The 27,903-nt window shown below is 32.8% G+C and overlaps 1 protein-coding gene across 1 annotated transcript in view; it reads right to left on the bottom strand.

Moving 5' to 3' along the window:
• The window catches only part of LOC108904288 (transmembrane protein 47), a 422,552-nt gene that overhangs the window by 60,975 nt on the left and 333,674 nt on the right, over window positions 1-27,903 (bottom strand). The window lies entirely within an intron of this gene.

The following is a 27,903-nucleotide window of genomic DNA, read 5'->3' as shown; positions in this document are numbered from 1 at the left end:
TGCTTTTGGTTTCTGCATATTTACACTATGTGTATACCAAATTTCAAGTGTCAGCAAAACTTCCAACAAATTTGGCAGTTTCGAGTTTCAGATGCCGATGAATGTATAACACCTTATAGAACAAAAAGTTTTGCTCTCCTGATTTTCGGCTTTAGCGTCATTATTGTATATATATTGAACTATATTTTTCGAAAGTTTTGTCACTTTTTGTTTATAATCGACATTTTTACAGCAACTTAAAAAAATTGGCGTTTTATATCGTTTTTTCAATCTCACGGCTTTGTTATTGCAAATTTCGTAATCGGACCACCGCCATTTTGTAGCTATTTTTATTACGAAAAAAATCATGTCCTAAGCATTTTTTCGTATAAAGTCATCCCGCTGAGTTATTTAAAGGAAACTACTAAAAAAAATTTTTTTCACGATTAAATTGTTAATAACTTTTTTTCCTGATAAAATACTTTGTCAGCAAATTAGTCAGTTATTGTACTCATCATTTAAAGTTGACCTGTGTAATTATTTCCGGGTTATCAAGGTTTGACACACGCCGAACCTCTACCAACTGGACTATAACAGAAAAATGTAATTTGCTAGAAACATCAAATATAAACATAGCAAAACTATGAAAGCAAATGTTAAAAGGAACGACGAGCAATACGCGTCTTTGGTAGCAACACAAAATCGTAAATGCGAATTTTGTAAAGGTTCTCACGCGATATACTATTGCAAAAACTTATTGAAAATTCCTGTCAAGCTAAGACTAGAGGAAATAAAAAACTCAAAATATGTACAAATTGTTTACGTGCAGGTCATTTTAACGCGGAATGTAGATCCAGTAACTGTAAATTTTGCAACAAAAAACACAATGTTTACTTCACATTCACAATCCAACCAGTCGGCAAGAATCCCCTTTCTATGATTCCTAATAATATTGCACAGTTTTTGAAACTAGAACATCCTGAAACATATACAGGCTATTCATTCCGAAGAACATCGGCAACGTTACTGGCTAATACAGGAGTTGTTGTATTAGCAATCAAGAGACATGGTGGGTGGAAATCAGCCACAAATACAGAAAGTTATGTTGCTGACAGTTTAAGTAACAAAAATGAAATAGCCAACAGGATTCTTTAAAATGACACTTCAACTCCAGGTTCTAGTAGTCAGATAATATTGAGCTTCCGGTGACTGAAATGGAGCGATCAAATCATTTTGAGAAAAATGTGACAATTAGTAAACGCGAGGGGAATAATTATCCAGATTTCATAAATGTGATAATTGTACAATTACTGTAAATAATGAAATGTAATGTTCATCAAGTGTAATTAATAAAATTTAATGATCATCAAATATTTCTATATATTTGTTCATAAAATATGCATTTATAACTCGAAATCGCTTTTTTCTCTAGGGAGGGAAATTACTTCACTTACTACTTAGGGAGGTAAGTTACTTTACTTACCTCCCGTTGTCCATAGCAACTTCCACTTCTGTAAAATCCACTTACCTCCTTAAAAACAATATATTAATAGTCTATTTACTATAGTGGGAGCAGATAAAATTATTTACAATTATTGTTCCTGATATTCTTTAAATAAAAATGAGACTTTTTAACAAACACGCTTATTCGTTTCGGGGTATTCCATATGGTTTTTGGGTATTAGCTTTTTTCGGTATGCGTTTCTTTCACAAGTTTCCGGGTACCTACTTGTCTTTACACAAATAATTTTGATTGATGGTTGTCACAGTTTCAAGTGAATAAAACTTGTCACATTTGAGACACCTAAATTATTACTAAGATTCAAAAGTTTCTCATTTTCTTAATAATTTGAATAAAATTTCATTTCTCATGGCCGTACAATACACCAATACCGAATATACCGATACGTTATTAGTTTTTGGATATTGTGAAAGAAATTGTCGAGAGTATGTCAGAGTGTACTCTGAAAGATTTCCAAATTGTCGTATACCAAGCCACCCAAGGTTTGCTATTGTGGAGAGACGTCTTCGGGAAACCGGTCGCTTTGCTCCTGAAACCGCGGATTATGAAAGGCAGCGTTATGTAAGGGTTCCTGAAGTTGAACAAGATATCTTGCAACTGTTGAAGAAGTCCCGGAACAAAGCACGAGACGATTAAGTAGAGAAATAGGAGTACTTATCTAAAAATATTGTTAATCGGGTAATACTTAGAGAACAGTTGCTACATCCATACCATTACCAACCAGTTCAAGACCACTTACCTTATGATACCGAAAAGCGCCTAGGTTTTTGTCGATTTGTTAATAGGCAAAGAGAAATGAATTTCTACTTTGGGAACAATATTTTGTTTATCGATGAAGCATGTTTCACAAGAAGAGGGGTAACTAATTTCCACAATGAACATGTCTATGCAGACGAAAATCCGCACACAGTGGACGTTAGACATTTTTAACACGAATTTAAAATTAATGTGTGGGCAGGAATAATTTTATTGTTGGTCCTGTCATTTTACCACAGAGATTAACGGGAGAAATTTATTTGGAACATCTACAAAATACGTTGCCGGACTAGTTAGAGAATATACCTCTACAACTTGGGGAGAGATATGTGATTTATGCATGATGGGATTCCACCACATTTTTTATATCAATAAAGGCCGTTATTATTATTATTATTATTATTATTATTATTATTATTATTATTATTATTATTATTATTATTATTATTATTATTATTATTATTATTATTATTATTATTATTAATTCTCTAGCAAAAATGAAATGCCATAATATTTACATAAGTTGTGCTCACAATATTATAATATTAACGACAATACCATCTAACTAAACATAAACGACGTGTAAACTGAAGTTTGCCGTCGGTACGTCTCGCTCAAGTTACCTAATCTCGGCACCATTCTCTTGTAAATTCTCTCAGAATATATAATAAGGAAGTTGTGAGGAAATAATCAAGAACCGGCAGCAACGCGGAGCTTCGAAACGGTAACTTACGAAGTTAACGCGAAACAAGCAAATATTAGCATAGAAGCACCGAAAGTCACTGAACGGATATTGCAGCAGGTCTCCGCATTTCTGGCAAAAATATACATCTTTCTAGTGTTTTAAGTACCGAAAAATAGAAAAATCAAACATATAGAACAAAAGGATTGGAAGATTGATTTCTTATATAAATTATTTGATGTATGTTAACTGTTTAAAAATAAATTTCCATATTTCAAATAAATGAATACTTATAGGATGGTCCCGAGGTAATTGGCCAAAATTCATGGGTAGATTCCCCAAGTAAAAATATTGCGATTTAGTCCAAAAGTTGATAGTTAAAGAGATACAGGGTGTTAAATGTAAAATATTATTTCAGTTTTTTTTTAATTTATTCCTTAACAAATGCAAATATCTTCACAAAATTTTGGGGTTTGGAGTTCTTTGGGTGGAGGAATTGAAATCTGTTCACATTTTGGTTAAAGTTCATAGAGGGCGCTAGCTGCAGTAGATTGAACGTGTTAAAAACGACATAACTTTTTTGTACTTGAAGGTATCTCATCTTTGGTAGCAAATTCTTATTTTTCAACTTTTTTTACACAAAAAAGGTATACTTTATTAAAGTAGCTATCTCGCACCGTTTTCGAGATATTTGGCTTTGAAACTTCCAATGCTGTTGCATTAAATTACAATAAAGTACCTACAGGTATTATTAATTTAGCGATAAAGGTTCTTAAGTAGGATTTGGACGAAAATCAAATAATTTGACGTCTTCCACTTGTCTTATTGCTGTTATTTGTATGTTAATTTCTTTCTATTATTCGTATCTAATTAAAATTACATCTTAGCTTACAAATTAAATTGTGTACTCGTATACATAAATGTGAGATAGAATGCCGAGGATTTCGTTTTTTGGAGTTACATGAAATCAGTTGTTTATGGAGAAACTATAAATACTTGAGAAGAACTTTAGTAGCATGTTTTAAATGCTGCAAAGTCATTTCGCATTAAGGATTTATGCTTTAAAATGAGACGATCTTTTAATAAACGTATTGATAAATGTATTGAAGTTAGAGGTGGACATTTTGAGCAATTATTGTCAAAAAGGCATATTTTTTACTAATGTTTACTATTTTACTGTTTATTACAATTTAATTTTAAATAAACCCTTGTTTTTGACATTTCTAAATTATTTTAATTATTTCAACTATTAGCATTGGAAGTTTCAAAGCCAAATATCTCGGAAACGGTGCGAGACAGATACTTTCATAAGGTATACCTTTTTTGTGTAAAAAAAAGTTGGAAAATAAGAATTTGATACCAAAGATGAGATACCTTTAAGTACAAAAAAGTTATGTCGTTTCCAACACCTTCAATCTACGGCAGCTGGCGCCCTCTATGAACTATAACCAAAATGTGAACAGATTTCAATTTCTCTACTCAAAGAACCCCAAACCCCAAAATTTTGTGTAGATATTTGCATTTATTAAGAAATAAATGGAAATAAACTAAAATAATATTTTACATTTAACACCCTGTATCTCTTTAACTATCAACTTTTGGACTAAGGTAAGTTCGGGTAAATCGCAATATTTTTGCTTCGGGAATCTACCCATGAATTTTGGCCCATTACCTCGGGACCACCCTGTATACATTAATTACTTCATTAATTAATTGATTAATAAGGAGCGCTTGCGTCTCGCAAACGAAGACCTACGTAGATGTGAAAAAAGTTTACCTTAAGCCGCACTCTAGTTATTACGAATATTTAAATTTCATTTGGGCTAGAAATTTGGGACAGGCCAAAAAAAATTGATTTATTCCAAGTTGATTCCCCGTCAGAATTCTCATTTCCATACCGATAAAATAATATTTTAATTCGCTTTCCAGTCGAACGCAATTTGGGTGACGACTGCCATTCGTGGCTGTCAGAAGGGCGCCGAAGTGGCGCGATAACGGCCAACTTTTTCCAATTAATATCTCTTTTACCAGGTCCGTAAACAGTTTAACATCAGCTTAAGTTTTAATTAAATACACGAACTCCTTCTAGTCACAAAGTTTCCACGAATTATGACGTCTGCGTCGCGGCGTTCTCTGAATGTTGTTATTGGAAGCCGGATCTCGGAGATCCATAGAGAGAAAGGACAGGTCTGAAGGTACCAACAGACACTGTAAAAAAAAAACTTCTACGAAGAATAGACATTCTGTATTAAATCAGGAGTATATAAGAGTGTATAATGTTTATCTATTTTTATTTTCATGAAAAATCAAACATTTTCTAAAATGAAGAATACAGGGTGTTTCTGAAATAAGTCCGTTTCTTGAGAAGGGCGATAGAGGGCACGAAAATGAGCAACTTTTATTAAGCAACTGATGGTCTAGATCATTTTTAAATTTAAAAAAAATCACATGAAAGTTTAATCAAATTTAGAGCCGAGCGTGCGGCAGCCAGCTGTACTTTGATATCGAAGTTGCCGCGCGCCGCAGAGCGAAAGCTGCTGAAATTTATTCAAATCTCGTTTAAAAGTAACACAAAAATTAAACGAATGGACGAATTACTTACCAATATATGATATGGTCTACAAAAATTGTTCAAAGTTGTTCCATGTCCATGTGTTAATAAACATGCTTCCAAACGACGCGACGGTCAAAATTAGTCCGCAGACGTATAAATACTCCTGGCATCGACAAAAAGCGTCGGTGCACATTTTGTTTTATACACCACCAAACAAAAAAGTCCAGAAGGTTCCTATCCGGACTTCGTGCTGGTCAACGTAAAGGGTCATTTCGTCCTATCCACCGTTTCGTAAAGACGGTATGTAAAAATTTACAAACTGCACGAGAAACATGGGGAGGGTCACCATCATGCATGAAGAACATTTGAGCACGTTAGATATACCCACTTCTCGGGTAATGTCGCGAGTACTGCGCCTCAGATCTTCAACGAGGATTATGATGTTCTTTTCGTTGTCGGAAACATGTTGCGGCATTTCCCGTCCACGACTTTCATATGACAGGTGTACATTCCCGGTACTGTTCTATTGTTAGGTTGTCATCGTTATATTACGGTAAAGTCGGCTAAGTAATACTGCATCACACAACTAAAGAACACAAGATATACTGACCTACCATCTTCGCTTGATTGTGGAAGTCATGTGGAACGTCAGCCAATTAGAAAAGCACTTCACGCATCCAGCGAGTCCGAAACATTCTGGCCGTGCACGTGCACAAGATGCACAGGGTCGGCTTACATTTATGGTTAATTTTCTTAATTAATTTTGTCGAAAACAAAAGCATTTAGACCGTCAATTGCTTAATAAAGGTTGCTTATTTTCGCGTAATATGTCACCCTTACAAGAAACGCACTTATTTCAGAACATCTCTGTATAGCTGCAGAGAAATGTCATTTTTTATTATTTCCTTATGATAATGATGTCGATTTTTATTTAAAAAATTCCTGTCTACCTCGCAGTCTTCTACAAGAAAAAAAATATATGTAGAGCAGAATTTAAACTTCGGCTTTATATTGCCCTAGTATTTCAATTTTGTTTATTTGTATCTTAATGACATTAATTCCAAATATTTATTTTTAATTCAATTTAGTTAATCTCCAACATCTGTTGCCACATTAGTCCAATGCTTGTATAATACTCGTATGGTAATTTTAATAACGTAAATTTTCAGAGCGTGCTAAGTTTAAAAACAAAAACTTAATTATTCTGACTCCATCACAAGCCCAATGTAGGTACCATCAAAAAAATACAGGGCCAATCTCGATTGCTTTAACGTTGTCTTTAATGTCGATAATATTATTCTGTGTATCATAAAATAAAGGCATAATACAATTTTTGATGGCATGCGTTTGGTTGTCGTATGCCACTATAAAAATTATGCAATGCTATGGATTAAACTGGATATTCCTCAGAGGTATATTTTAGACCAAATTCTTTTTTTCTACTGTATACAAACGAGTTAGATAATGTATGATGCCTCGTTCATCGTGTATACAGATAACACTTTATTATTAGTGTCCGATAAGTTAGAAGAGTCTTTACCAAGTAAATTTGACTTGAATGGTTTAGGTATATTGAACCATGAAATGGAAATAAAATTCCTAGGAATGACGACGGACGAATGCTGGAACTGGAAATATGGAAAGTTCATTGCACTCAGTTTCGAAATCAGCTAAGTCTGCTCTATTTCACTTAAAATATGTCGTCTAAACAAATTCATATCGATATTTCTAAAACTACCTTAGATTGTACAACATCCTGTGTATATTTAAAAATCAACTTTTGGACCAATTTAAGTTTGCCGATGAATTTCAGAGAAAAGTAAAATTTTTGGGTGAAAACGACCAAATATGGTCTTTTCTATATTTCTAAATTTTCTCCAAATTTATAATTTTCGTAGTATTTTGAGGCCTTAACACGATATCATTAGTAAAATTTACTCATGACCTCGACATTTCTCAAAAAATCCACTATTTGTGTGAAAACTGACCAAAATACTATGAAAATAATATATTTGTACAAAATTTAGGAAACAAATTTTTTGAGTCATTTTTGGGTCAGTTTTGACCCAAAAATTTCACTTTTCTCCGGAATTCATAAGCAAGTCATGAATTTTGACAATAGGATCGTGTGGGTCTCTTGGGTTAGGACTTTTTTTTGGGTGCACTTCGGCCAAAACCTGTTTTTTTTATAGTATCATCAGATTATTGGCCTTGGCCGACAAAAGCAGGCTTATCCATAGAAACGAAACTTTTTGGCCTATACAGGGTGATCCATTAACGGTATCGAGCGGCTGTATATAGGAAACTAGACGTGCTGCGATTATGAGGTAAAAAATCTTTTAACGAATACCACCAAAAAAAATTGATTTAAATATTTTCAAGTTTGTAACTTCACCGCTAGGTGGCACAACTGCTATAGTGTTACAGAAAATTGTCGGTTTTTCGAAATTTCGCTTATATAACCTAAGTAGAAAATACATTTTTTAGATACACTGTTAAACCCTTCACAAGTTTTGTTAGAAATTTTTTTTTTACATGCAGCGAGAGCTGTCACATTTCATTTGGCATAATTTTTCAGTTTCATTTTCATAGGACATAGCCTGCCTCGTTATGGAAACAAAAATCTTTATAACTACTCAGATATTTGGAATTAATAAAAAAATTAAACATTATAGTTATCAAAGAAATTTCAAAATAAAGCAATAATTCTTTTTTAGACAAGTTTGGTATAGTTTTACAATTTAATTTTGGTTTGGATTATGTCAATGTTATTTAGAGAAAGGATGATGTTCCAGCACAACCTCACTATTTTAGCAATAACTTGACAACGAAAAAAGATATCGACCTTCGGTTTGTGTATTTGTTTTCCATAATGAATGGTCTACCAAGCCTTGAAAATAAACCTATATCGTTGCATTTAATTTTTTTAGTAAACGGAGACAATTACAAAACTTTTCTCATTAGCGTCGTCTACCGTTGAGCAGGAAAATAATATTTTTATTCCAATATCATAAATATAAATTTTATTAATAGTTCTTTAAAATGAGCCATCGTTTATTGAAATCGATTAAGGCATTTAGAAGTTATGACAATTTAAAAATTTCAAGATAGCGTCCTTCATACTGACGTTGCTATGGTAATAACAAAAAAAAAAGTACAAACAAAACTTGTGAAGGGTTTAATAGTGTATCTAAAAAATGTATTTGTAACTTAGGTTATACAGGTTCGGAAAGTACCGATGGTCCATCTGCCGTTACGTGAGAGCGATAAAGTAAGACATAGAAATCCGTGCGATAGAGAAAGATGGCTATAATGAAGGCGTCTAATAGTCACCGCCCATTTCGCCCTTCCACAAATAAGAAGTGGATCTTATATGGACCATCGGTACTTTCCGAACCTGTATAAGCGAAATTTCGAAAAACCGATAATTCTCTGTAACACTATAGCAGTTGCGCCCCCTAGCGGTGAAGTTACAGACTTGAAAATATTTTAAATCAATTTCTTTTGGTCGTATTTGTTTATAGATTTTTTACCCCAAAATGGTAGTACCTCTAGTTTTCTATATACAGCCGCTCGATACCGTTAATGGATTATCGTGTATACATCAATAACTATCTTTTATTTACTGTTTTTTTAATTAGGATACCTAATAAAGCATTAAGAAAACGTGATAGGTATCATCATAAAATATTCCTCAAAAAATGTCTGAATACGCCACTGCTATACAAGCGTTAACAGATGATTTCAAATCCTTTTTACAAATTCTATGTACTATTCTACATTCAGCACTACCAATTAGGCAAATTAGGAACTACATTGAAGTCTGATCCGATAACTTCCCTCGTCAAAACAGGAAAGTTACTTAGTTAGTTATCGCATTATCGCATTTTATCTCTGTTGGAGAAAGCAGCGAGAATGCACTGAAGCCAGCCATAAAAGTTCTACAAGTTTAACAAAAAACCCGCTGTCGGTCGGCTAAAATGCAAATGCTGCTCCGTCGTCTCACCTACCCCAGGAGTTCATCGTGATGCCCGCAAAGTTGTACAATTACGTTGTAAGTTTATAATGTTGGGGAGTTTAAGATTATGACGGATAAGAATTACAGCGGGAACGTTACACTAAAGCGGTGGCGTCTAGGTTAATATTTCTAGTGCTGATAAGTGCCAAGTATGCCGAAATTTATGGAAAGGGTGCAAGTTTTAACTTACTTCATTTCTCAACTATTCAAACTAAAACTGATTTCTGAAGCCATTCTTTCACTTATTTTAAAAAGATAATTTATTATAACTAGACAAATGGTCCATCTTAAAGAGTAAAATTCTCAAATGTAATATATTCTGTCAAAAAAGTGTCCGGAAAATTCCGCGTAGAGTCGATTTAAATTTCTCTTTTTAATGAAAAGTTTGCGACGCTAATTTTGAGCGTGATTTGTCAAGTAGTTTGACGTTTGGACGTCCTTCAACGTTTTCAACTGTAGAAAACATCGGTAAAGTATAGAAAATGATTCTTGCCCAAACCGTCATTATAGCTTGAAAGAGCTGACATATGAACTAAACATATCTCACGAATCAGTTCTCACTATTAGTTGATGTTGTGATGTATTTTAAAAGATCTCCCACACAAAGGTGTCTTACAATTAGTCGACTTCATCACTAAAAAAAAAAACGTTAAAAAAAATAATTTTAATAAAACGGGTCTAAAAATGTTTTCTAATAGAACTGTACTAATCAAAGTGTTGTAGCTCACAAAGAAATATTTTCAGACCTATGTTTATTATAACTTTTATTTCTTTTGCATGGTCGTAGTTAGAGTTTGTGTTTGGGATGTGCTCAAGCTCTATACAGGCCTCTAAAAAAACGCAATCAACGACTTACCGATATAATATTTCAAAACCTGTAAGCATTTTTTCGTTTGATTCTAAAGAAAAGGTGGCGCAGTCAATAACTTACCGATATGAGAAAGGTGACATTAATGGATCTTTTTTTTTCTAGAGTGGGATGTGCGCACCCCCGCCCATGTTCTTTTGCTTGAATTGAATTTAGTGATGTTTGGGAAACTAAGTATGAAATATCCTATGTTTGCAGAAGGGTTACGTTAATTAAGGCTGTGTTCAGCGAGTGGTAGGACCGGTCAAAGTCGTTTAGCGGACAAATATCGTTGGTCAGCCCAATCAGCTGATTGGTAATATTGGGCAGGTTTTAATACAGTTACTAACGGCTGTTCAGCGAATTGTTTGACTGAAGAAGATTGACTGAACTAATCCGACCGTTCGCTGAACACAGCCTAAATCTTTTAAACTTTCCGCTTTATCAAGACTGAAAATTTATTATACAAGGTGTTTCAGTTTTTATTTTGGTAACTTTCAGAATCTCTACTATGGAAAATATTGTACATTCCAGAAAGATCGCGTTTTTTAGATATAAAGCGCCAAATTTTATTATTTTATATATACAGGGTGTCTCATAATTTACCACTTGATTCTATTGCCAAAAATAAGAATATTTTTTCATATAAACATTAATCGAGAAATGCTTCCTAAGAGAGCTACGCTCCTCTAATTGGGGCCTCAAAAAATTATTTTTTTTTAAATATTTCCGAAATGGGTTGAAGGAAAATTATAAATTTTGACACCATAAACACTCATTAAAAGTCGATCATCATAAAATTTTTCGTCGGATATTTGCCCCAATTTGTTTGCTTGTCAAAATTTTCAAATTCAGAGGCCAACATATGGTAGATCTTCATTTCCTCTACAAAAAAGGTACTCTTTATTTCTTTCGATAAAATGCTCCATTTCCAAGAAAAACGGAAAAGTTCTTAGAAAAGCACACTTTGGAAAGTGTTATAAAATATTTTACTTTTTCGATATAAAACAACATTGCCATTTTTAAAAGATAACTCAGATCTATCAAATTTTACTATTTAAATTTGAAAATAGCAACATGTAAAAAAAATTTATAAGAACTTTTCACGTTGTTTATTCCAATGTATATGATGACATATCAAAATTCATAATGGTACACGTACCCATTTTAGCTAATCAAGAAAATTTTTTTGAATTTTATTAATGTATGTAATGTAATGCTTAGATCTGTTTTTCTCAGAAATGGAGCATTTTATCGAAAGAAATAAAGAGTACCTTTTTTGTAGAGGAAATGAGGGTCTATCATCCTGTTTGTATATGAATTTGAAAATTTCAACAAGCAAAAAACTTGGGGCAAATTTTAGCCGACGACCCCCCAATTGAGACGCCCCTAACTAAAATATTTGAAAAATTTTATGAGGAAATATTTCGACTTTTAATGAGCGTTCACGATGTTAAAATTCATAATTTTCCTTCAACCTATTTCGGAAATATTAAAAAAAGGAATTTTTTGAGGCCCCATTTAGGGGGGCGTAGCTTCCTTAGGAACCATTTCTCGACCCATGTTTACATGAAAAAATATTCTTACTTTTAGCAATAGAATCAAGTAATAAATTATTGGACACTAATTATGAGACACCCTATATATTTTTTTAAAATATATATGAAGTGAATTGAGGAAGCAAAATTTGGGGACACTATAGTACAGTCATTATAGACATGGAACAGCCTGTTTCGGGAAAAAATACTATTAGAAGTTTTTCTGCCGGAAATGTGTTATAAATAAAATATCAAAAAATGGTCAAAGTCATGGAAAAGTGGTTTTTTATCTCGCCTAAAAAAGTATTATTCATAGCGAAAAGAGGTTTATACAAAAAAAAGGTAGGTATTAAATAAACCTTTAAAATGAGACAATTTCGATTAAATTCGGATAATTTGTTTATGCGCAGGAGCTCAAAAATGGTCGAAAATGGCCGTTTTTTCAATTAATTGCTAATAATTAGTGCAATTTTCATCGTAGACACTTGTAATTCAGGATTTTTGAGGCTTTTTACACCCTTAATAAGTGATAAAAATTTCAGCCNAAAACTTGGGGCAAATTTTAGCCGACGACCCCCCAATTGAGACGCCCCTAACTAAAATATTTGAAAAATTTTATGAGGAAATATTTCGACTTTTAATGAGCGTTCACGATGTTAAAATTCATAATTTTCCTTCAACCTATTTCGGAAATATTAAAAAAAAGGAATTTTTGAGGCCCCATTTAAGGAGGCGTAACTCCCTTAGGAAGCATTTCTCGACCCATGTTTATATGAAAAAATATTCTTATTTTTAGCAATAGAATCATGTGATACATTATTGGCCACTAATTATGAGACACCCTGTATATTTTTTTAAAATATATCTGAAATGAATTGAGGAAGCAAAGTTTGGGGACACTATGTTTATCATCGTTGTTAATTGATACTAAAATAATAATGGTATTTACACTGAGTACCAATTTTTGAAGCTAAAATTTTTGTAATTATGTGTTGTGGCCAAAAGTACCAATTGAGTACAAAGGTCGATATCTTTTTTCTTTCTTGGTGCATTTTGAATTTCCTGGCCGTTTTCGATATATTGTTAAATACTTTTTTAACCGATTCAAATCCTACTATTCTAGCAATTAATTGAAACGTAGCATGCCATGACAAAATTTAGATGCGACCATTCAGGATATAGTTTATTAAACAAGCCCAGATAATTTCTTATAGTTTTATCAATTCTGAAAGCTACCAAGGTAAAAAGTGAAACACAACACCCTGTATACAGGGCGTTCTGGAAATTCTCTTCAATTTGGGTAGGCCTTGCAAAAATAATTTAATAAATGTTTGATTTCATGTATTCAGACTATATTTTAGGTCATATAGAGAGTTAAGTTAAGGGGGTTCGATACCGAAAAAAAATGGTAAGAAAGTTTTCAAAATCATTGAAATCTGTTAATAAATATGCCAACTGATTCGTGTCAAAATATCAGATCGATTGCCAATACAGTTTTTTTGAAAAATGATATTAAAAATTATGCTCTTTTAAACAGGAGATGGGAAAAAACTTTAATCAAACGTGAATATTGCTCTTAAAAATGGTTAGGATCGGGAAAATATAATTATAATTAAAGAATTAAATATTACTAAACATTATAAAACAATAAAAATATGCACTTACAATGTAATTATTGAGATAATGGAATAAATATATAACGTTTTGACAAATTTGAAAAAACATCTGATCCAATAAAAGAAAATATGGCAACATTGTACGCTGTATTTAACGCATCAACTGACGCGCTATATTTGAATAGCTCGATTATAGACTATAAAATTATTCCAGCGAAAACATATGTAGTAATAATTAATATTAAATACATTTTTCGTGATCTAATGCAATATAATAGCAATTTGAAACAAAAATTGAAAGGATTTCTTTGCAAAACGAACAGTATAGATGTTTTGTCATAATCTTTAATTTGACAAGGCGATGTCTCACTATCATACACTGAGCTTCTTGATAATTATCATATGGATTCTCGGTTTGCACATTTTACTTTCTTCATATCAGTCCCACATTCTGTTTCATACGTATTTTATATTGCTTTTCAGTCATTACTTTTGCTTTTTATCTTGGATGTTCATTCATGTTTACGGAATACGCGCAAAACACAGTTGACAGTAATGACAGTTGACCCAACTTTTACCACAAGTTCCTAATGATAAATAAACACTTTTATTCAAATTAAAAATTAATTGCCGTGCATTAAACACGAAAAATATATGCAAGCTGATATGTGTTGTATAAATTTCATTCGTATATACTATATTTAGTTCGCTCAAATTAGTTTATGTAAGGTTGGTACTACAACGAAACTACCGTGTATAAGCATAGGCTTCCCTCCTGCGCCGCCTGCCGCGCAAGAGATGTATCGAACCTCCTTAATAGAATGTATTTCGATAAATATGTTTGATGAGTTAATTGAAATTTAAATTTTATTTGCACATATTATATCTTTTTATACGTCGGAACCAATGCACAGAAATACAGATTTGTTTGAATTTATTCTAAGATCATTATTATTGCACCAATTATAAATATTATCCTGATCAAATCAAATATAAAAGTAGAAAATACGATTGGTCACACGTGTACCACTTTGTGATACACCACTTTTCATTGGTTTTAAATGTGAACTCAATTTGTGATCTATTTTCACCATTTGCAAACCGATTGTGCAAAAAACATCTCGTCCAAAAGAATTTTCTAAAATTTTCAGGAGTCAAATAAAAAAGTTCGTTTTTCAGCCGTATATAAAAAAAATCTTGTAAAATTCACGAAAGGAATCTGTCTACATATCTGGAAGGAGCTGTTCTTCGCAAACATTTCATTTAATATTTTTTCCTTTGGTTGTCTCTTCCACAGGATTGGCTTCGCGTCTCTAATATTCCTCAAAATGAATTCTATAACGTCCCTTTCTAGTCGCGGTTACACTATTCGCCCATTCCAAGAGACGCGCATCATTTTTCATCCCAAAAGTACCGGTTTAATCCGTCAGCGTCGCCGTCTCGAGACCAGATTACTAGATTAACAATTACGAGCGCCTTATACGTCCTTTTAACGTTTAATTCTTGTTTATGAGTCCATGTAAATTAGGTTAATGCCGCCGTTTCGTAATCCCAGAGTATTTTCGTCTATCGGGAAACAAAGGTGGTACTAATCCATCGACGTTTATGGAATTATAAAGGATGTAAAGCTGGCTTAAGCCTTCGTAACGTTTTACGGTTTATTTATCACATAGGTCTTACTTAAAATATTCATGGAAAGCATGGAACAAAAGACTGAGTGCTAAAATTAACCCCGAGAGTGGTTCCTAGACTGTATATAATTGTTGCGAGTGAACATATTAAACGTGCTGAGTAAAACCATTGAGTAATTTTCACTTACAAGGAAGGTTATCAAAGTGCCAGTCACCGATTTCAATGAAACTCGCTATGTTGTAGAGAACAAAAAAATACGAGACACATTTTCTTTTCTGCCAATAAACATTTTAAAGGAGTAAAAAGCACATCTAAAGTTTTCCCTCAAAAACAGAAATCTCTGTTTATTACGAATAAATAATAAAAACACTTGAACACTTATTTACAGCAGTAACTAGTAGTTTGATTACTTTTAAACAGAAATGCCAAAATTTTCATTTGTTTTCTTCATGGCTACTGCGATCGAATGATATAATTCATAAAATGGACGTTTTTTGGTCCTTAATAAAATCAATTTCAACCAAGTATTATACGTTGTTGAACACGAAATTTAATACTTGATCTAGTGGTGCAAAAATCCAATATGGCGTCATAAGAAAATCAAAAGTTGGTCACGAAAACATAACGATCTAGTAGGTCTGGAAAATGTTTTAACATATAGAGCATATTACCTTTAAATACACAGGGTTAGTCACTATAATCTGACAACTTATTGTGAGTTTATTATTGAAATTACAAAAAAGTTTTTAATAAAAAAGGTTTAGCTGTTTTATGAATTTCTATAAAACCGTATTAGAAAAAACAATTGAATAATGGAAATCACTAAATTAAATAATTTTTTTTTAATGGAACACCCTATATAATAATAATAATATCTCTACTCCTCATTCTAATTACGAGAATTAGCCCAGAAGTCAGAGACTTGTGCGGGAGAGGAGGCGGCATATTATTATTACGCAGGCCGCATTTGCGCCCAGGAACGACTTATGTTGGTAGGCCCTAACCACCATTCAGTGCAGGAATGAGGGAAACCTGGAAAACCTCATTAATTAGGGGGGTGGTCAAATGCCAACCGGTGTCAATCTCTCACATTGACCCAAGCCAACATTCTTCCACCCTACCATACCTGCACAGAGGGCGCCAATCCTCCGTACAAGTATAGATAATCTACGGTCACCGGCCGCGGGATTCGAAACCCGGGCAGTTCGACACATCGATTTAAGTACTGACGCCTTAAACCGTGCGGCTATCGACCTATATATTAGTGCTTACTTAGTTACCTTCGTTAAATTTTTCTGTTTTCAAAAATATATATGTTACTGTTTGATTCAGGACTTTTCGACATAATTCAGTTTAAAACTATTTTTGAAAAAACAGGGGGAAAATTTATGTGACGGATCGCAGTGGCTATGGACGAGGCATGCGAAACAAACAAATGACTTTGACAGAAGTTTATTTATCATCATTAATTTATTTCCTATAACAAACTATTTTAACAAAGAAATAATGTTTAGTAAGAACGAAAAATTTGAAATTATCCGTTTATTTCATAAGAATAATAATAATGCGAATGCAGCGCGCGCCGAGTATGCTCGTTTGCATCCCGGGTTTCCAATTCCATCTCGAGTTGTTTAAAATAATATGTAAAATATCCAACATTTTTTTAACCGACCCTGTATATTTTCCAGTTCAGAAGATACTAATGGTGTACACCTTAAAAGTGACCACCGTGTACATGGTGTATGTTGTTAAAAGACACAATTCGAGATGAAAATGGGTTTAAATTTTTTATCTAAGTCTAGGTACACATTTTCCTAACACTGGGGGATGCAGGGGGCTCTACACTTACCGTGTTATAAAATCATTGCTGTCAATGCAAAGAAAAATATTCTTTATGTCTAGAAAGTGGAGCCAGAACCTCCGCACACCGTTCGAGAGTATCAACTAATGGACATAGAGTAAGTATGTACTGCCCTTTTTGCAAAGAACTTTTACGTATTTTAGTTTATATACAAACTGTGATATCGAAGTGATTCGCGTGGAAAAGTTTAAATATGATTTAGTTACATGCATAAGTAGCATACTATTATGACGCACTTCCGTGAATTCAAATGTTCCTTATAAGACGAAGGTTTAAACCGATTGCATTTATGAAAAGTATAATACAGTTTGAAATATGTAGTATTATACCGTGATACGATGTTATTGCGAGCAAAAATATACTGAAATTATTGAAAAGTTAATTTTAAAATGAAAAAAAATTTTATAATTTATCAAAATATATCATAAGATTGTTATATGCGCTGTGATGCAAAGTATAAATATTTCATTGTTTATATGCTGCTGTACTTTTTACTTCTTGTACTGAAAGTTTATAGTACTTTATAAATAAAAAAAATTAGAAACGTACCTACTTCATTTGAAACTTTCCCATTACTTTATTATTTCATATTGAATTACACAAATAAACACAAGTTGAATGTAATTCATTTCTAATGACTAATTTGTGTAACGAAACGTTTATTTAAATTTCCCGCCACCTAACCTCATTTATACTCTACTGCGCTGTTACCGTTACTCCTGAGCGTTTATTACTTGGGCGAAGACGAATCAGAACTTTTTATGTTTGATAATTTATTTCTCTGTGAAATGTCTATCTATATACAGGGTGATTCATTAACAATGGGAAAATCGAAAGCTGAAGATACTACACGTGAAATGGTGACCATTGGCGCAAACATGCCTTATCCGAAAGTTGATAGTTTCGGAAATACAGGGCGATGAAAGTTGAAATTTTAAATCGTTTTTTTTTGCGATTTTTCTGAAAATATGTAGGTTAGGAATCTGAAAATTTGTGAAACTATATTTTTTTAAGCGACAAATAAGATGCGTGTTGCAATTTCAGCGTTGCTCATAAAGGGCGCCACTTGCAACAAATTTTACCGAAAATTTAGTTAATAACTTTTTACTCTGTATTTCTAACAAGAAACTTGATTGAAAATCTGAAAGAGCAATCATTTTTCCATTAATTATGTATTCTTGTTTCGTTTCGGTATCTCTATCCGTTTTCGAGAAAAATCGATTTAAGGAACCTTTTTTTTTGTTATTCGGGGAATTTAAAGGCAAACCAAGCAAGTGTTTCTTTGTTTTTTTATGTTATTTCACCATTTAATGCTGACATGGTGACTTCGGCGATTTGGCGATTTTGCATCTCTGTGTCTGTATATTTTATGCATGCACTGGCCGAGAAAAATGCGGTGGAGCTCCGTCGTGCATGACCACATGTCTCTTCTTAAATAAAGAATAACTTCTTCAAGCCGTGGCAGAATTTTTGCTTGGCCACCCAGAAGTTCCGGACTTCAATCCTTTTGATTTTTATTTTTAGTCTCGAATGAAAGATATAGTTTACAAAGAATCTATTGGTTTGCATGAAGAGTTGTGTCAAAGAATACAAATTGCTGCCAACAAAGTCAGACGCGCAATCCCAATATATTGTTTCATACTCGAAGATCTCTCAGAAAACGTTGTGTAAAGCTATCAGTGTCAACGGTGGATTCTTCGAACAATTACTTTAAATCATTATTACGCATTTCATTTGTTTTATTGCTATTTGTTGTAATAACATGAAGAAACACTTAGTTTGTTTCGGTTTTAATTTCTCGTATTATCAAAACATAGTGTTCGTTAAATCAATTTTTCTCGAAAACGGATCGAGATACCGACATGAAACAAGAGTACATAATTAATGGAATAATGATTGCTCTTTCAGGTTTTGAATCAAGTTTCATGTTAGACATACAAGGTAAAAAGTTATTAACTAAATTTTCGGTAAAATTTGTTATAAGTGGCGCCTTCTATCAGCAACGCTGAAATTGCAAAACGCATGTCATTTGTCGCTTAAAAAATATAGTTTCACAAATTTTCAAGTTCCTAACCTACATATTTTCAGAATAATCGCAAAAAACGATTTAAAATGTTAACTTTTAACACCCGGTATTTCCAAAACTATCAACATGTTTGCGCCAATGGTCACCATTTCATGTGTAGTATTTTCAACTTTCGATTTACCCATTGTTAATGAATCACCCTGTATATACCATTTGCTTTTTTTTCACCTGTAATTCTATTGTAAGGATATGTATAATAGCATTGCCCATAAGAACCTATGTTAAATTATCAAATTTTTGACATTAATTAAAAACAAAAACAAATCGATAAACAGTTCGAGAATAATTTACAGAATTTGATTTCGCATTATAAAAAAGTATGATCTCAATAATACGAAATTGGCTGCATTTTTTCGTAGGACCCGATCTTCCTTAAGGTACTCACTTGGTGAAGAAATTATTTGTTGGGAGTGATGAAATATACGTTACAGACATAATTTTTACACTGTTTTTGGTTACAAAATGACGAATATGTCTTGTATGTCCATTTTAGATGGTTAATTCCATCTACATCAGTGTAAAATTTCACACTGTTATGTTTTTTTACCACATCTCATTTTAACTGTCAATTCCAAAAGAAAAATTGCACAACCCTTTACTATTACTATATTATTTATTTGAGCTTCCCCACACAAACGAATTTCTCAGCGAAGCAAACGGATTCAACGATGATGGCGCAACGGAGGAACTCGGCCTAACTAATAAAGGTAATTCGTATAGAATCCGGGAAAATCCACGAAGGGGCGCGTCCACGCTAACCGTTATTAAATTCCAATCCCGACGAGACTCTAAACCCGTTTAATTTTAATTTCTGCCTTACCGTTGCTCGTAAACTTTGGATTTTCTCGTAGCCATAGCGGAGAGAATAGGGTTTCCTCACCTGAAACAAAAGGAACACTATTAGTGATCGTATAACTTTTCGTTTACTACCACACAGAGTTATAAAATGCTCAAAAATTAGCTTCGGAAATTTTATATCAGGTACAAATAAAATAGACAAGATCAAATAACTACAAAAAAGAAATATCCAAGAATTTATGTTGGTACGTTTTTATATTTGTATAATTTAATAATTTGTACATAGAAGGCTATTACGACTTGTTATTATAAGTCAAAAGCACACCTATAGTTGTGCTGTGTCAGCAAGGCACGCTGTGCCGATTTCTCACCGTTTTTGGTGCGTAGCTCCAGTTTGGTCGACACGTCAAAGCACAGCACAGCTTTCAGGATGCAGATGCCTTAAAGAACCGTAAGTACGTGACGCAAAAATCAGAGATCTCGTTAACAGATAAAGATATTATCAACGAACGTTGACATTCATATTAGATAAAAATCCATAGTTTAATTATCTCTCATTTTATTGTGTTAAAATTGCTCTTTTGCATAAAATATCGGTTATTCAAATTGTTGTGTGGTGACGGATCGTACATACAGGGTGTCCGCAAATTTCACCGATAACGTTTGACTGCATATTCACAACGATAAATATACAATCTACGAAAAAAAAAGTTAAATAAAAACTTTTGGTTTTTGAGTTACAGGTTTTCAAAGTTGTCAAAATTAAAACTAATTTAATTAATAACTTCATAAGCCTTTTACCAATCGCGTTAAAATTTGGCACATTTATTTGGACTATTATGGCGTATTATTTCTTAAAGCTTTAATCAAATCGATATACTGGGAGATAGTTTTCTCCGGTTACCTCTCCTTTTCAGATGTCAAAACTTTTACAGTGGTCGTATTTTTTAAAACTGACAGCAACATTGAAAAGGTCGTTCCATTTAAAAAAAATATTGTCCCCTGAGAAAATCGCCATTCTTGAGAAAAATGGCATTATTTGCAGGTCTGTGCGTTTCGGTTTGCGTAGCAGTGTCGCGGATTTAATACTATTTATTTTATATTGAGTTCAGTAGATGAAAATAAGACGTTGATTGATGTGGCTATCAGGTAATGTCATTATTGTCGTGTTTCTTTAAGATTCTTATCACTCCTCACATGTAAATTGTGAAGTGTCCTCAGTGTATCAAGACAATTAAATATAGGTAAAACTAATGTTCACAAAACTTTTAAAAAGCAACTTCTTCGGACATTTCATTCAGTAACTTCTGCTCAAGAAGAAGAAATTTAGATCCCAACGCCCGTTTACAATTTTGCGACTGGGTGGTGAATGGCTTCGCAGAAGATAATTTGCTTCAAAAATAGTTTTGTACCGACAAATCTTGTTTTACAGGAATGGAGTTGTAAATTTTCATTTGCATGTGTGGAGTGATAAGAATCCTAAAGAAACACGACCGTAATGACATTACCTGATAGCCACAGTAATCAACATCTTGTTTTCATCGCCTACTGAACTTAAAATTTTAAATCTGTGACATTGTTACGCAAACCGAAACATACAGAATTGCAAATAATGCCATTTTTCTCAAGAATAGCTTTCTGTAGGCGATTTTTTCAAGATACCATTTTTTTTTTAATAAAACGACTTTTTCAATGTTGCTGTCTGTTTAAAAAAAATACGACCACCGTAAAAATTTTGACCTCTAGAAGGAAGAGGTAACCGGAGAAAACTACCACCCAGTATATCGATTTGACTAAAGCTTTAAGAAATAATACGCCATAATAGTCCAAATAAATGTGCCAAATTTTAATACGATCGGCAAACGGGTTATGAAGTTATTAATTAAATTAGTTTTATTTAAATACATACACCTTACAGAGTGTTTTGGGAAAAGGTTCAAAAGCCGACAGGACATGAAGAAATAATACGATTATTTGCCTATGAATCACGAAACTAAAGTATATTGTTTTTGAGAGTCAAAGACAAGTTTTTAAAATCAGATTTTAGCCATATCTTTTCTAAAATAATAAGGAATGCACTGAAATTTGATATATATATATATATAAGTTTTTGACGCTGACATTTTGTCAAAATCATTATTTTATTCCATTTTAACATAACTTGATCCGCTTGAAGATATAAACGCCAATATTCTTATACGACTATACCAAAAAGTTCCCCATACCAAATTTCATTGAATTATACAGGGTGTCTGCGAAAGGTTCGGAAATTTCAAAGCAGGAGATTCTGGTGGCCAAAATAAGCCGATTGAGCCATCGTTTCTAAGTATCTTTTAATCCTTAAATTAAACTAATTAAACATAATAGTGCCAACTCAGACAGTTTTCAAAATTATTGAGAAATTTCAAAATAAAATTCCAACATTGAACGCCCTGTATCTTTGAAACCAGCACCATTTGCATAAGGCATATTTGGCTCAATCGATTTATTTTGGCCACCAGCTTCGAGATTTCCCAACCTTTCGCAGTTACCGGGTATAAAAAATTAAATTATCCAAGGAAGCTAGCCTTGAAGTACGGTCCATTCATTTCTGTACGTACACCTTGTATATTAAGGTGTATAAGTTGCTTGGGGACCTCAAGTCCAAATTTCGTAAAAAAAGAGTATTTTTAGCGATTTTAACAGGAGTACCTTTTTTGTGTAAAGTGAAATTCTACAGTGTAATATACGACATACACTGTAAAGGACGAAACCTAAAAACAATTTTGTCATATAATGGCCTTCAGCGCCTTTGTCTTGTCTGGATATATGACCTCGGATGGAGCGGGATCATCGCTCTTCACCCACACAGTGTCACTAGGAAAGGTAGTAACTGGCGACCTCTAACGGATGGTCAAAAACTAATAACACTGACGTATTTAACAGCCCCATAAACTGATTTGCAGTACACTGTTTTTTTTTTTTTTTGGAAAAGATGGACATCATCTTTGACGCCCTGTTCCTCAAAAATAAAAGATCCATAGGATAAATACTTTTTATTTTTTGAAGTTTCATAAGGCCTTGGATTTATGATCTAAAATGCCCTGTCGACATTATTAATGAAAATTGCACATTGCCCTTTTCATAATTGTACACATGCCGGGTGGTCGGTAAGTAATTATTAATCTGTCAGCAATATTCTTCCTAAGGAAACAATGGGTATAGTCTTTCCGATCTCAATTGAAGAACCAAGAGGATACCAGGTTCGGTCGCTGACGCAGCAACTCGGCATTGAAATATTTGAAAAACTTGTTCCCATTTTTATTTAGCCATCATATACAGGTTTAGTAGCCCAGTTGAACAATGAGCGCGCGGGCAAACGCGGCACAAACACAGCCGCACTGGGCCACCTGGCCATTAATTCGATTGTCAACAAATGGCCTAGCAGTGCAGTGCAGCAATGCGGAATTTGGTGCGATTCAGGTGATTTTAATTTATTGTAGGCACCTTCTATTAATTATTCATATTACAATTGCGAAAGGGAGAAATAAGAGCGAGATTTTGTTGACTAATATTATTACAACATGGCATTTTGGAGACCTTTTGAAACGGAACAAAACGAAATTTACCATCAATATAATAAAATTGTTTGAGGACATACCTAAATAATTAATATACCTATGTTACTGATCAAATGAACATATAATAGAAATTTTCTACATATTATATACAAATTATTATAATTTTTTACCTTTAGCAGAAAACTTTTCTAGGGACGGCTATGAAACGCATTAAATTTTATTGCTAGACGTTTTTATACAAGTTCAGCTGACTTCGGAAAGACATACTTAGAATTTTAGACTTCTAACTTTAAAACCATCTTGTATATTATAATGAAATTTTGACGCGGTGTATTACAGATAAGCGTCCATGATTTGTTTTTAAAACTGGTCCTCAACGTAAACGTTATGGTAGTCATAAACCATAAAATTATAGTTTAGATTATTAGAATCTACTAATGATAATTGCACTTTGCGATATACCTCAACGTTTGTCATCACATTCTCCAATGACAGTGTGTGTTGTACACAAACATTAAAAAACAAGTTGAAACTACATCAGTTTATTTTAAATCCATGTTGATATCTGTCTAAGAGAAAAAATTAAAGACATCCATCCGGCGTTCCAAAAAAATCTGAATTACAAGAGTGTGCATTAGTAGTATCTTCCTAATATAAATTGCCCTCATGTTTCGCCGGTCCCCACCAGATGAAGTCGTTACAATCCCGATTCGACCCCTCGCAGAGGAAGCTAAGCCGGAGCGCATTAATTCCAATGAAGAAAAATACAAAGACGCCCGGCTGCCGGAATTTATCAAGATCTCCCTGAAAAATGGAGAGTTGTATGAAAAAAATCTTTAGTCCTAGCTTAATCTCGACTCGGCTCTAATATCTTCTCTAAAGAGTTGAGTGTAAGCGTAATATACAGGGTGCTAATAAGTATGGAAACGGTCGATTATCTACTAAAGTAAGATAGCTATCGAAAAATCATAAGACGTAAACGTTTTAAGGTTTTCTAATATCTGTTACAATAAAGAAAAATTAAGTATACAGAATCGGCCAAAAAGTCATGACGAAACAAAGTTGCTTTCTCTTTAATGGAACACCCTTTATATTATTCCTTATTTCAATTCTACTCGAAATTCTAAACAGAATTCATATAGCACAGCATGTACCTAAATTAACCGTTTTCGACATACCGAACTTTGAAAGTCATGTTCTCATAAAGTATAAAAAAATATTTTAGTCCATTAAGTTTGTAGTCCATCAAGTTCAGGGATGGGCGTTTACGCGTCGACTTTAATTGTCGACGTCTACGTGTAGACTTCGCGTAGACTATGTAAACAACGTAGACTATGTAGACAACGTAGACAAAGCGGAGTTTGCGCTGTAATTTCAGTTTAATCTAACCTATATTATATTTGCGTTACATTTACGTATGATCTATTTTGTGCTGTACTCAATTCATCACTCAGCTTTTTCTGTTTGGCTGTTTTTACATAAACATAAAATGAGCGGACGTAAACATAGAACATAGACATAGAAATTGACCAAAAAAATATCAAGTTAATTTAGGGTTGAAGTTAGAAAGTTGGTTGAGGGTTTGCTTAAAGAATATACTTAATATTTTTCAGTCCTTCTAAGTAAATCAATTCTTTTATACAAACATTTGACAATTTATGGTGACTTGACATTCTTGACAATTATGTGTTAATTTTAGAATAATTTTTAAATTGGTTAAAATTTCACAGTTTTATAATTTAATCTCAAGTTAAAAGCCTTGAAAGCTTGACAATTAAATAATACAAAATGTTCTATAAATTAAACCTTCAACCAATCTTCTGACTGCAACCTATTTTTTTTAAGTTTTGAATACATTATTTATTTTTCGTTACTTTTTTTAACTACCAATAATGTTGATGATTATGTTATTATACACTTGTTAAACAATTTTAAAGAATAAAGTTTTATTTTATTTAATTATGTATTTTTATAATGGGGTATTTTCTTTCAATCGAAATGAAAGTGAAAACTTTCATTTTTGTATACTTAATATATATTTTTTTATATTTTTTAAAACAAAAATTATTATAAAAAAAATTATATAAATATATAAATTAAGACAGTCAGTAAAAAACAGTTTATTTAATTTTAAAATTTTAGTCTCCATTCGTGACCTCATTAAGTGAAAACTAGGGAATATATATAATACTCATATATGTATAGAGGTACATATACCAATAAATACACATAATATTTAGTTTGAGAAAATGCAATAAAAAACATTATCTTGTGCCTCTGCAAATATTTACAGAAATATGTTACCATTTATCGTTTATTGAAAAGCTCAGCTCTATATGATCTGTATTAAAATCTTAGATCTTATATATTTACATAATATGATCTAGGATTGAAACAAAAATTATTTTGAAAGGGTACCTATATTATAAATTAGTAGAAATATTTAATAAAAATTTTTTCTATTAATTTCTGTAACTCTAACACCTTTAGAAAAAATAAAATTAACGTGTTCTAACTAAACTAAAATATCTACACAAAGTGTTCTTAAAACTTAATCAGATATTCCAAATTGTTGCTGACTTTAAAAATGATAAAATTTTCATTAAAGAATATATGCGACATATCTTTATTTAGAGATTTTATAGAAAAAAAAAATTTGGTCAATCTGACCTGACCTAAAACTATCGAGGAGCATCAAGCGAGACACACTTTTTTTTCTCGTGAATTCTCGGCAGATATTGTTTGATCTTTTGTACTCGGTTCATACATTTTTTTTATAGATGGTTGTGATAGGTAGGTACTTTTCCAAATTCCAAATTTTCAATTTTTCTTTTTTTGCAAGAATCACGAGTTACAGCCTTACGAAATTCTTTTTTTGAGGTACATACCTACCACACCTTTTTCTAGTTTTGAGAGTTTCTTAATTGTTGACATTGTCGACATTGTCTACATTGTCGACTCTTCCAAATTAAGTCTTCATCTAGATCATTGTCTACGCGTAAACAATTGTATTGTCTACGTCGACATTGTCTGCCCGCCCATCCCTGATCAAGTTACCATTGAAAGTTTCTAGCTCCATAACAACGCCGTATCGTTCTTTTGTCTAAAAGTGATTATCTTGACAACACATGCCAAAAATACTTTCAGTGTGAATAATTTTCTCGCAATAATGGCGTTTAAGTGAAACCGAGCGTACTTACTGAAGTTTTAATGATCATAGGTTATGGTGATAGAAGTCGAAGTTGTGACGAAGTAGTGGATATTTTTCATAAATTGCATCCTGATAGTGGAACGTATTTCTAAATCAACCGTTTCAAAAACATTGCAGCGTTTTCATGAAACTGGAGGTGTTACAGATCGATGAAAAAGTGGAAAACCAGTAAGTTACAATGAAGAAAATTCTTTGAATGTAATGTGTTAGATGTGGTGCAAAATCCAATAAATTTGACACAACAGAGGGCTTTAAATCATGAGTCAATATTCCATTCAAAAAATTTGCAAACGGAAAAAATTACATCCATATAAAATTAATTTGTTACAAGAATTGACTGAAAACGATTATGATCGTAGAGTTCTGCGAAGTTATTATGGATAAATTAAACGAAAATGTCAACTTTGTAACCCATATACTCGTATTGTTTTCTGACAATTCTAAATTTTGTTGAAATAGGCACGTAAGCTGACGCAACTGTAGGTATTGGTCAGACCAAAATCCACTTTGGATGAAGGAAATTCACACCCAACGGCCACAGAAAGTAAATGTTTGGTGTGGCATTATTGGTGGGCACGTCTTAGGGTCCAATTTTATAAAGAAATTTGACCTCTGTACGATATTTATTACCTTTGCAAGAATATATTTTTTGAGAGCTTAGACGATTATTGCAGAACAATTTACCGACAGAACAAATATGGTGTCAACATGATGGATGGGACTTTTCCACATTTTGGACCTGTGGTAAGGGCATATCTAGATGAAACTTTTCATTATAAACGGATTGGACGCAGACGGCAATTGAATGGCCATCTAGGTCTCCCGATATGTCCCTGCTTGACTTTTCTCTGTGGGGACACATAAAAAATATAGTCTACAAAAATAGGCCGCAAAATATCGAACAGTTGCAGGAAAGGATAAAACATGAAATGTCCACTATTCCTCCCAACACCCTTTTAGATTTGCTACAAAATTTTGGTCAGCGAATTCATTACTGTCAGGAGGGTAAATGGTGACCATTTTGAGCACCTTATAAAATAGAATTCCAAAGAAAATATTTATTGTTTATTAAAATTTGTTTTCTCTCTTTTTTTTATTCTGGCATAATTATCGTTTTCACAAAATTTAAAATATTCAGGACATTCATTAAACAATACATATTTTCGTTTCATGCTTTTTTATTTTCTGTTAACCACGACGAGAATGTCTGGAGGAGAACGAGGGTAAGGGATCTAGTGCATTT

Source organism: Anoplophora glabripennis, unplaced genomic scaffold (assembly GCF_000390285.2).
Source record: "Anoplophora glabripennis isolate ALB-LARVAE unplaced genomic scaffold, Agla_2.0 scaffold145, whole genome shotgun sequence".
Classification (NCBI taxonomy): domain Eukaryota; kingdom Metazoa; phylum Arthropoda; class Insecta; order Coleoptera; family Cerambycidae; genus Anoplophora; species Anoplophora glabripennis.
This window is presented reverse-complemented; position numbering and strand designations above follow the sequence as displayed.